This window comes from Etheostoma spectabile, chromosome 16 (genome assembly GCF_008692095.1).
Source record: "Etheostoma spectabile isolate EspeVRDwgs_2016 chromosome 16, UIUC_Espe_1.0, whole genome shotgun sequence".
Classification (NCBI taxonomy): Eukaryota; Metazoa; Chordata; class Actinopteri; order Perciformes; family Percidae; genus Etheostoma; species Etheostoma spectabile.
Genome location: NC_045748.1, coordinates 2,751,393 through 2,762,819, shown reverse-complemented (window position 1 = coordinate 2,762,819; position 11,427 = coordinate 2,751,393). Strand labels below are relative to the sequence as shown.

The 11,427-nt window shown below is 40.2% G+C and overlaps 1 protein-coding gene and 1 long non-coding RNA gene across 13 annotated transcripts in view; one reads left to right on the top strand and one right to left on the bottom strand.

The window, feature by feature from the left end:
- The window catches only part of vav2 (vav 2 guanine nucleotide exchange factor), a 221,584-nt gene that overhangs the window by 124,533 nt on the left and 85,624 nt on the right, over positions 1-11,427 (top strand). The window lies entirely within an intron of this gene.
- LOC116704106 (uncharacterized) lies at positions 3,708-8,830 on the bottom strand. The gene is made up of 4 exons (XR_004335592.1): positions 8,818-8,830; positions 5,744-5,747; positions 5,435-5,438; positions 3,708-3,826 (listed from the first exon to the last, which is right to left on the bottom strand). It is a non-coding gene; the product is annotated as an uncharacterized LOC116704106 (long non-coding RNA).

Here is an 11,427-nt window from a genome sequence, read left to right as displayed (position 1 = left end):
AAAAAAACATGATGGACTCTTTAGAAGTTAATCATTATCTTCACTCAAATTTCTGCATGGGAATGTCACCGGACGACACAATCTTCTCAACATAGCCATGCTGAGAAATACAGAGAGAGTTGAGTGGAGCTGATAGTCTTAATTAGCCTTATATCAACTCATTTGGCAATGGCTTGAATGTAACTGATGTTACAGTAGTAGATGACAGTAGTTGGTGGAAACCACATTGCATAATATAGTCTGTAACGCCCAGCAGCTCTGACATTGCAGCTTGTGAAGTGCATTATTTGGAGGGTTAACACTTCTAACAGTATATGGCTTAGCAACTAACAGCAGCTTCTACATGATGGCAACCAGAGCCTGTCTGGGAAAAATGCTATACCTTCCTTTTCTCCCTCGGGGGCGGGGAGAGGCACCAGCATCTTTATCTCCCACTGGCTGACACTCTCCATATTCCTTCACTAAATTACTTCCACTGCCTCTGGGATGGAGAAGTAAAGAAAACGATAAGTCTGGAGGCATGAATATGAAATTTATATACTGTATAAATGGCAGTTGCGTATGGGATCCTTTCAAGCCGAGCCTTCTGACAGACTGGAGAAATGACTCGTTAGGGTTCTGTTAGTGGCGATAGGGGGAGAGGGGTCTGCACAGGAGAGGAATGAAAGAGTGCAGCACACACCGTACTGTTTTCATCATCTGTTACTTTGTCATACAGCTCACTTCTGTGTTTCGGGTCAATACGTGCAGTATACTGACAAGGGGGTTTAAAGATCAGTAAACAAATATTCCCAATGGGCAATCATTCGACCGTATACTGTAGGACTAGGAAAGGGAAATATGTCCATTTATGAAACATCTAGACAGGATAGGAACTTTATGAGAAATATAGAGTGTGGAAAACGTTGTCTCCTGTAAGCATCTTTGAACAGAGTACCGTCATCTCTCTCTTAGTACGGTACATCTCCCAGTACAATACCACACACAAATAAAACAGCTCCACAAACGACAGCGCTGAAAATCAACCGCTCTCTCAAACAGTGGCTACACAAACTGAACAAATACTGTTCATCAAAGTTAGACTTATGGCAGAAATGTTGTATTAGACTGCAATAGTTTTAGCAAAGTGTACCTAATATTGTGGCAAGTGAGTGATTTTTGAGGTTACAGTTTCTATTGAAGGTGTTTTTCAAGATGAAATGTTTAAGGTAAATTAAATCTAAAACTCTGCAACTGACTAGCTAGCAGGGCTTATTTAGCCACTGCGCATGTGCGACTCCAAACAAAGATGTGATAGAAGTAAGATGCCTCACTCGGTTGCTAAAATGAAACACTCAACCCAAAAAAAGGAAGTGGAGGAGCAGCAATTTGCAAATACAGCAAAAATATGGTGTTTTTTGAAAATTAAACCATGTAAACCTTTTCTGTTATAACCTCTAAATAGAATTATGAACCTGAAAATGAGCATAATATGAGCGCTTTAAATCATTCAACCTTATGCAATGACAAACAGTATTTCCCTTCTGTGCACGCCCAGAAGCACACCTGAAAGCCGTCAGTGTGTGACTAAGCACATCATGTTCCCATTTGTTTACATATCAGATACTCTGCTCTTTTTTTGTGTGGGTTAGTACAAAATTAATTGAGCTAATCAGCTTGACGTCATGACAGTAACAATCACTGTCTAACCTTTGTGTGGAAAAACTCCTTCCAGACGCATCACATGCAAGTGTGATAATTGATGTGACTGTGTTGGCATACAAACAACCCAGTTGAGTAAGTGGAATATGAGCAGGAGCAAAGCACTTTGTCAAACTGTGTTTTATCTAGCTTTTGTTTGGGTTTTTAATATTAAAAACAGGCAGCTTTATGCGCTGTGTACTGTATGTCTTCAGGGTTTCTCCTCCATGATTCATTAAACCTTTTAGGTTTGTTTGTGTCCTGCGGGGCTGAGATGACTTTGCTGTAAACATTTTTGATTTAATCTGTATTAGTCCTCATCAACGCACACCCTAATCCAGTAAAATAATCTTTTTGTTGTTTGTGTTTTCTTCGATATTGTTCACTATGGCATGTTACATTTATTTTTGAATGTTGACGTTTGCTCTCTTTAGACCGCCAGGTGTCACAGGTTATAATTGCAACTACCGTGTACATCTAGAAGATTGCAGGCTCAGGGACTGATCCTGCAGTCACACAGTGAGCCTCTCAGACGCATCTGCACACATTTATAGATTTGTAAGTGCCAGACTGTTATGTAGCAATGAAAATCATTGAGGTAGTTGGCAGGCAACCAGAGCGATTGAAAGTATATCTCTGGGTGCGTGTGTTTAAGAGAAGCTGCAAAGTCTCTACTGCTTGTATTTGCATAGGATGTAAACAAACCCAGGAGAGTCTTGTTACCACAAAGATGACAAAGGGTATATTACTGTAAACCCATTTTCACACTCAAACCCCCATGTTCACTCAAACTGAGAAACTCAGCTTGACCTCGAGAGGCGGCGGTAATGAGGAACTGCTATCTCGTTATGATCCCCTCAACCGTCTGCCTGGGCTGCTTACTGCTGGTCCCCACCTTCCCCGCAGATGCCCACACACACAGGTGTAGAGGTGCATGCTGTGGGCAAGAGCCCCCACCCACTCACATACATACCAACCAAAGTGTCCTGACAGGCTCCACCTCAGCCTTGACGGCACGGAAGTAGAGACATCGTCAACTTGGCGGAAAATGAGACTGAAAACCCGGGTCATACAAAATCAAGATTTTGACAACTCTGTCACTAAAGTTCCTGACTGGAATCAGATACAGTCCTACGAGTTCACCAGTCTTCACTTATTCCCTTTTGTGTTTTCTGCCGGTGAATGTGTAAACATCAGCCTAGTCAGTCTGAATCTTTAATACGGTGGTTCTAGAAGCGTCTGCTGGTCTTTCAAAGCCAGCTCTTTGTCACTCTGGATGGTGTGGTGGTGTTGTGATTGTTGAGCGAATCTCTCAAGTCTTTACACTGATATATTTTTCATAGCTTTGTACAACTTTAATTACTGAAGTGGAACGGCATGATGTGATACGAATAGAACGTAGAATGTAGACAGATTAACTATTAGTTATCTGATGCACTCCTGGTTAATAATATATATAATAATAAGGTATGTTATATATATATATATGTGCATATGTATATATGTGTGTGTATATATATATATATATATATATATATATGTATGTATATATATATGTATGTATATATGTATAATATAATAATAATTATTATAATAATTAGTTATAACATTCGTGAGATGGTTTCATCCAGAGGCATAGCCAGCAGTACATTTTCTTTGTCACAGCACTTCCAGTGAGCCAGCTAACGGTACTACCTGTCATCTTTAGCACTAAATCTATCTTTGGTGTTAATAAATCAATCTTAGGTGTTGATCTGCCCTGCTTTTTAATGTTAAGTTTCTTGCCAAAATCAGGTTGACAATTTTAGCATTTTTTGCCATCTTGTCATCATCTAGTTCACCCCTACAACACAAGCCTAGCCTACTGGATGAATGAATAGATGAATGAATGAACAAACAATCTATCAAAACAATTAAACAATTAAACTCTAAGGAGGAAATGTGGGAATTTGGTTAAAGTGAAACAAGGAATTAAAATAAATAAAATAAATAAAATAAGTAAAAAAAATGTGGTGTTTAATTGTATGAAATGTATGATGAAATGTATGATGGAAATTGGCTAGCAATTTCTCCAAGCAAATACCAAGAAATAGGTTGCAGCAGTTTGTCTTTCAACAACACTTGCAATATCCGCGATGGGACTGAGCTCGTATAGCTTCGTGACTTTTTATAGTACAAAATCATTGGAGGGCAGGCAGACCCTCCAATCATCATGCAGAAGCCCGCAGTCCAGGCCAGCCCAGTCCTCCATTGACCCCCAGAGACGCTAAGCGTCAGTGGGCGGGACATAATCGCAACATTTATCCAATGACTGTGAAACACTTAAAAAAACTGTCCAAAGCAGCCTCACTGATGTCAATGGACACCAGGTCTCAACAGGGACAGGCACTGGGACGCTACGGGGATGTATGAGAAGGAAATTGAGTCAGCTGATTCTCAATGAACTCGCCTTTGAGATGAACGTATTCTAATTCACTTTTTAGTCAATAAAATATCAACATAATAGTACATATTTGACCCTTAATTATTTGACATTTTAGGGGAAGCTTCCCTTACAGTCTTAAAGAAATTATCTCTGAGTGGTTCCCAAGCCTTTTAACTTCAAGGCCCCCAAAACTTACACAAATTAGACAACGGACCCCCATTTAATAAGATGTCCCAGTGTCCCCCATATTATGTGCTTATAGATGTTTTGTCACAGAAATTGTGCAACACATGAGCAACATAGTGATACATTCTGTCATATGTTACTTACTTTGTTACTTACGGATGGCATTCTATTGAAAATAAATAATTCCCCTTTTGCTGTGGACCCCCTGGAACCCCCTGAAGAAACCCTAGGGGTCTTCAGACCCCACTTTAAAAAAACACTGCTTTAGTAAACTAGGAGAGGTCAGGCTATTTCTCATACTTTTTTAGCATTGCAACCATTACTTCTGTCTCCAAACAAATTCACACAACGATAAATAATGACTTGTTTCTACAAATCGAGGATACAAGAAAAGAATGCTGTTGAGATTGTAATCCGTCTGAGGCAAACCTTTGGACCAAATACATAAACTTAACCAGAAAAAACACTTGGTGGAGGTTTACATCGGAGCCGTGGAGGCTTTGATGTAAACCTCCTCTCACCACACATATGGTTCAGTGCTTATACGCTACTACAACATGACTCTCCAACACTTGAGGGAATAGCCAAATGTCGCCATACTTCCCCTTCACTGGCTACACCAACAAACTTATACCAACAAAAGTAATCTCCCTTCATTTTCCTTCAATTAAACTCAATTACCTCCCACGACGACCCACTTCAGGTTTTGTTTAGCGCCTGTATACATGTCTAAGCACCTCCTCGGCATGTGAGAGTCAATCTGAGATTATGTTTGATAATACTCTGATTAATATTGCATGGCTCATCTCACTTGACTATTAATGTATTCCTGCTCGCTTGTATGGTGTCTCTGCGGTCCATCTCTCAGGCGGTTCTGCTTGTTATGCTGGTCCTGTGTGTGTGTGTGTGTGTGTGTGTGTGTGTGTGTGTGTGTGTGTGTGTGTGTGTGTGTGTGTGTGTGCTCCGAGCCCACACACAGCAGATAAGATCTCATTCTCAGGCCCTCTGTGAGTGGCAGTTAGGAGACAGCAGAGGGATAAAAGAAAACGATGGGCCACCCTAGTCTTTGTTATTAGACACTAAAGAAGAGGCAGCTGGATTGAGTAGACACAGTGGTACAGTTATACGTAGATAAAGTCCAACCTGACTTTCAGGGATAGGAGGCGGAAGAGTTATGACCAAACCTGTCATAAAAACCATATCCAGGCACTCAAGGTTGGTAACAAAAAATAAAAGGCCTTTAATCCATTTGGCAAGACATTTAAAAGTACACCAGCGCGTGTCGGTTTGAGCCTTCCTCAGGGTGTAGACCCTATCCTTTTATTTTTTGCAACCAACCACAAGTGCCTGGATATGTATTTTTTTATGACTTTTTTTGGTCATAACTCTCCCTCTTTCTCTGTGAACTTTATTCCCTTCCATGAGCGCCGGTGGTAAAAGAATAGCTGTAACGCTCCTGACACTTTTGGACTGACTTTGTCAAAATCTATCAAAAATGTGAATCTTTTCTTTATTGTTAAATTCACTTTTTTTTTTCTTTTTGAAATCGGTACATTTTTGATGTCTTGGCTGCAGCATGCACTTTTATTTCTGCGGATGGCAAATAAATATACGTTCTTTGTTGTTTTACTGGCAAGAACTGATTGCCCTGTGTACAGATAGAATTAGATTAAAAAGTGTAATTAAAACCATCTGTAACCATTATCTGCCATTAATGTTATGCAAATGACTGCGTGGCTATAATCTCAATTATAAAACAAAGAACTTGATTTGCTGTGAAAGAGGTTGCATCTTTCCTATCTTTTTCCTGTCTTTCTGTCCCTGGCAGTTGTCCTTTGGTGATTATAATAGTCAAATGTTATCACACACGGTATGAATTACCTTCATTGTGTGGTTAACTACGAATACACACACATTTACAATCACACCTACGTTGGTTTGTCACTACCCAACGTGAGTCAAGTGCAGATGTGAGTAAAATTGGTTCTACTTATCGAAGTTTGTTCACTGCTGGTTAGCAATCAAACAACAAAAGGCTGTTGGTCGAATGGCGTTTTGAGCTAACAACCTAGTTAGCAATCAAACAATTATAGATAGCTAAAACGTCCTTTGAAAAGCTTTCCATCTTCTGTTATTGTTTGTAATGAGAAAAGTTTATTATTTTATGGATTTCACACATTTCAGCATGACACGTCATGGCTTAAACCGTTTCAATCTGAGCATGTGTGACTCACATCTGCATTTGACTCACATCGGGGAGTGACATCGTTGTTGTAGAGGTAATTGTTGTTCTCTTGACGGGGGAAATAAAGCAGCCATTGTTCAGCTGGAAACAGTTGTCTTAATTATGCTGATTCTACTGGACTTGATGGGCGCAGCTTTGCTGCGTCTTTGCTTAATGCAGAGCCAGCAGTCTGCATGAGAGCACATCAGTCCTGAGCGAATAGTTCCGTCGTGTGTCAGGACACCCCCTGTGGATAAGCCAGGGATGTGTGGGGGGAGAACAATGCACCGAGATAGACAGAAACACACGCCACGTTGGTCATAGGCCAGACACCCCTTACGGCTGTTTGGGTTCCCTGCCACTGACACAGATGGCTCACAACACTGACCCACACATTGGATTAGATTTCCAAGTTTAGTGTTTTTTTTAAATATTTTTATTTGCTGCATATCTTACATTCATTACTCCTTCCACGCCATATCTCTTGGCTCCTCTTCCACATCAAGTTCTCCATGTTTACAAAGTGGTGGAGGAATGTTTGGTAGGGTGAAGGGAGTGAGGGTTTGACCCGAGACAGTCTGCAGGGTCTGGATTTGGACCGGTTCAGGCCTTTCTGATGGACATTATTATGTCATCTTTTTGCACCACCAGCCATCAAAATCAAACATTTAAGGTATCAGAACTCTCGCATTGCCAGACCTTCCTGCACGGCGCTGTGGAGGAGGGTCTGGCTAATCCACACAGCATCCCGGGATTGGAGAAAAACATGCTCTGGTTAATTGACATTTCTTTAAACCAATCACAATCGTCATGGGCGGCGCTAAGCTCTGCACAGAGCCGCTGCAACAGAGGCTCAAGAAGGAACTTGTTTTGGTCTAATGTGTACGTTCAAAGGTTGTTTTTATTCGTGCAATAAAAGTAGTGCAACGGAAAACTCAGCTTGAACAGATAGTTTAGGTAGCTGTCTGGATTTAAAGTTCCAATGCAACGAAAGCGGAATGAAACGGACATCAGCAAAAAGACAAACATCCGGTGGAATTCTCTGCGGCACCGGAGCAATCTTGTGGAAATAGACTAGTGTGTCAGCTTTTGTAGGTAGTTATTTTGCATATAGTCTAGCAACATGTATCAGATGAACTAATCCTCTAAAGTGTTGTGGCTGGCTAAATGTAAACTAATACATTTTTATATGAATACTATGTGCGTATATTTGAGTTTGAGTTTCAGGTGAATGTGAAAAATATGTGCCTTGGAAACTGTCAAAACTCTACATCTTACTTTTATTCTGTCAAAAGAAACACAATCCAATGTTTTTTTACAATGAAGTAAATTTTTCTCATGCTACAATCTGAAGTTTTATATTCTGAATAATATGTTTTCTTTGAACTCCAGCTGCTCCCCATCTTCTCCCGCTGTGGAGGGCACTACTGTACTACCCAGGCTATATTGCCTCAAGAATGAGTTCCTTTTTCCACTGCATAAACTACAAAGCTGATACTGCTTTGTAGGGGGGCATCAGACTTTTTTTTCTGTTTTCTGTCTTTTGTTCTCATCCTCTTTGGTCATAGGTATCATGATTACTATGATTACTATTTTGTCCAGGTCAGATTGAGTTTCTGCCAAGCCGCATTATGTTTTGAGCTCCATGTCACAGCTCAGAATCAGAATATTTTCAATTCTAAGCATAGTGACAGAAATTCCAAAGCCGGCATGATGTGACACACGGTACAAATGAACTATGGATAGTTAACAATCGGTGACGTCCTACTGTACATTCAACATGAATGCTTTAACATATCATAGCACCTGGGCAATACATTTTTCCGTTTCCATAGATGTAAAGTGAAAACCTGTGAAAACTGGCAAGGTATATCCAGCTTTTTTCTTTTTTTTGCCATCCATTCTATAAGCCACCTTTTTAACGTGATTTATAACATGATTTACGCTGAAAGGTTTCATTTCTTTATGCAAATGCAAAAAAATCCAGTTAGGTGTTAGATCAACGAAGCAAAGCCTCTTTCTTTCTGCCGCCAACGTCATCAAGCATTTACTCTCCCTCGTGTCGTCCCTCCTTTTCTCAGCAAACTGTTTGATCAGTTTGATATGTTCAAACAGAATACTGCTCTCTGTGTTTTCCGGGCAAACTTTCCACTCCACAGGTGGCCTCTCTAAGTGTACTTTTCATTTATTTTTGATGGTTGACCCTTCAGGCATTGGACTCATGAGCCCTCTTCCTCTTGCACAGTATGGTCTGCCGTTGCACTGGCCTCCTTTGAGGGTTCTCCTGATGGCGAGGGTAAACTGCTTGAAGTTGAGGTCGTCCTCTCGTTAAGCGTGATTCTCTGACTGCTTAATCTGCCGTCACTGCTCTGATGTCTCCTGAGTTGAGAGTTCTGTGTCTCTTCACTGAACTAAGGTCTAATGGATATGGGATCCCCACAGTGAGGCTGGTAGAGAGCTAACTTTGTAATTTGCCATTATATAACAGACAGATGTGACAAAGACCTACCTAAAGAATAGAATAGGACTTTTCTTGACCACCAAGGGCGAAATCTTAACCTTGCCAAGATACAATGAGCACAATTCAAACACCTATATAATAATATCTAACACTATAAAATACTAAAAGTGCATGAAAAAAAATTCTGATTCTGCACAATATTTGTGACTAAACCTTGTACCAGAAAACACTTGAGTGATCATGTGAATAATGATTGCATTTTCTCAGCAGTCTGAAATAGGGTGATGATATACCAACACAAATCCCTTCATGAAGAAGGTCTGTGTGGGTGGTTTGGTGTAAAATAGTGTTTGTGTTAGTCTTTTTTTTTTTATCGGATTACCATACAATTTGGTACAAATATTTATGATTCCAACACTGACACTGATGAACCTGTGACTTTTCTTCTAGTGCCACCGGCATATCAAAGTTTTCACTTATATCACTTTGTCTGCTTTACAACTGTCTTACAGACTATATTAGCTCTCCTTCACAATCTAGACTATGGTCATGACATCGACTTGTTACATCTTATAACTTATTCCCTGTTATTTATTGTTCTTATTCTTATTTAATCAGTTAGTTTATAGGTTATGTTTATGTTTTATAGTCACTGCACTGTTCAATCCCTGCACTGTTCACTTGTACACTTTCACCATTGCTCACAGTCTACCGTAGTACCTTACCTTATCATCATGTCACTGCATTTCTCAATGCGTGATTTTTATTCTTTTTTATGTATGATATATGTGTTTGTTGTGTTATGGTTGTGTTGCTACTGGATGCCTAAAATTTCCTTCGGGATGAATAAAGCATTTATCTAGCTATCTTATCCAGTGAAATATCTCAACATCTACTGTATTGGATTTGCACGAACATTCCTAAAGACAGCCGTGTTTCCCAGACAAAGACTTTTATGAGGTGCAAGAATCTGGATTCGTTTTAAATGAAAATCACGTTGTGAACATGCTGCAGTTCCACAAAATGTGTAGTACCAAACATAAATTGACACTAAATGAGTCTATAAGTCACTGATTGAGACATTGGAAACAAACGTCTGCTGTCCTCACTAGCTGTGTTTGAGAAGCCGTTGTCTGTGACACTGACACAGACACAGATGTCTGTCCCAGAGGAAAGGCCTACTGGTACAGCTGCCTCCAGTACATGGACTCTACATAAAGTCAATACTTTGGCCACACACACACAAAGCTTCCTCTGTCTGCTGCTTTCTCCCAGCCAGGACCGGGACCCCAGAGGGAAGCTGGGAGATTTGGTGTCTTATACAATTGTCATTCACATTGTAGCACAGTAGCTCTTAAGCCCACTAACGGACGTGCACACAAAGAGCCAGGACCTCTCCAGGTAGTTAAATACTTGTATCCGTGTGTGTGTGTGTGTATGTATGTATGTGTGTGTATGTGTGTCTGCCAAGCTTGCAGTCAGAAGCAGAACCGTGTGAGGTTGGAACTGAGACAGTATTACTTTGCTGTGCAGCCCTGTCCACAGCCGGCTGCTGCACGCTCGCCTGCCTGCCTCAAAATGATCCTTTTCCCCAGGAAGAGGCCTGGGCTGAGGACACTGTTGAGCACTCGGACCTGCCAATTTAGGCCTGTGAGCAATTACAGGAATTTATCTATCAGTGCGTTGGTAAATACTGTATTTGCATGTGTACATTACTATTTAGCCAGTGTGATCTCACAGTTAAGCTCACTGGTCTTTTCTTTCTGTTGCCCTTAAAGAACTATAATAGATAATAGAAAAACAAAAAGATGTGGTGTTAAACCACAAAAAACTACATTGGAAATGATCTTTGAGCCATTTTTAAAACCCCGCAAGCTGCTGTTTGTGTGTAGACAACTAACTTTACTGTTCCCCAACCTTACTGTCACACCCTTCAGAAATACTGTTTGCCTTTTATGTAGATATGATTTCACACAAAATGATGTAAGGCATCAAGCATGCAAAAGCTATCACCATCAACTGCTCACTATAGCTCTAATGGGTTTCAAACATCTCTTTATGTTATTTTGTTTACATCCAAGAGTTTTATGGCATCACATTTGAATAATTTAGACATCTCCAGAGGCTTTTGGCCATTTTTTTAAAGCAGAGTCACATTTCATAAGAGTCCTTAAGCCTTTTAATTGTTGGGCTTTTATTTTTACTCTATGAAAGTTATTCAGATGAGTTTTTAATAGGAGCACTTGGGTGTATGTTGTATCATCTGAACAAAACCTTTGTGCTTTGCTCTCTTAATAAAGTGGCTTATGGCTGGGAGAAATTGAACAGTAGGGAACATGGCCTCATGAATGAATTAGTCGTCTGCAACAGATTACTTCTGCAATAAAATAGCATGTTTCACATTTCGATGTCAGAAACCATGGAAAAGCCCTGGTTGCCTCCTTCAGAGCC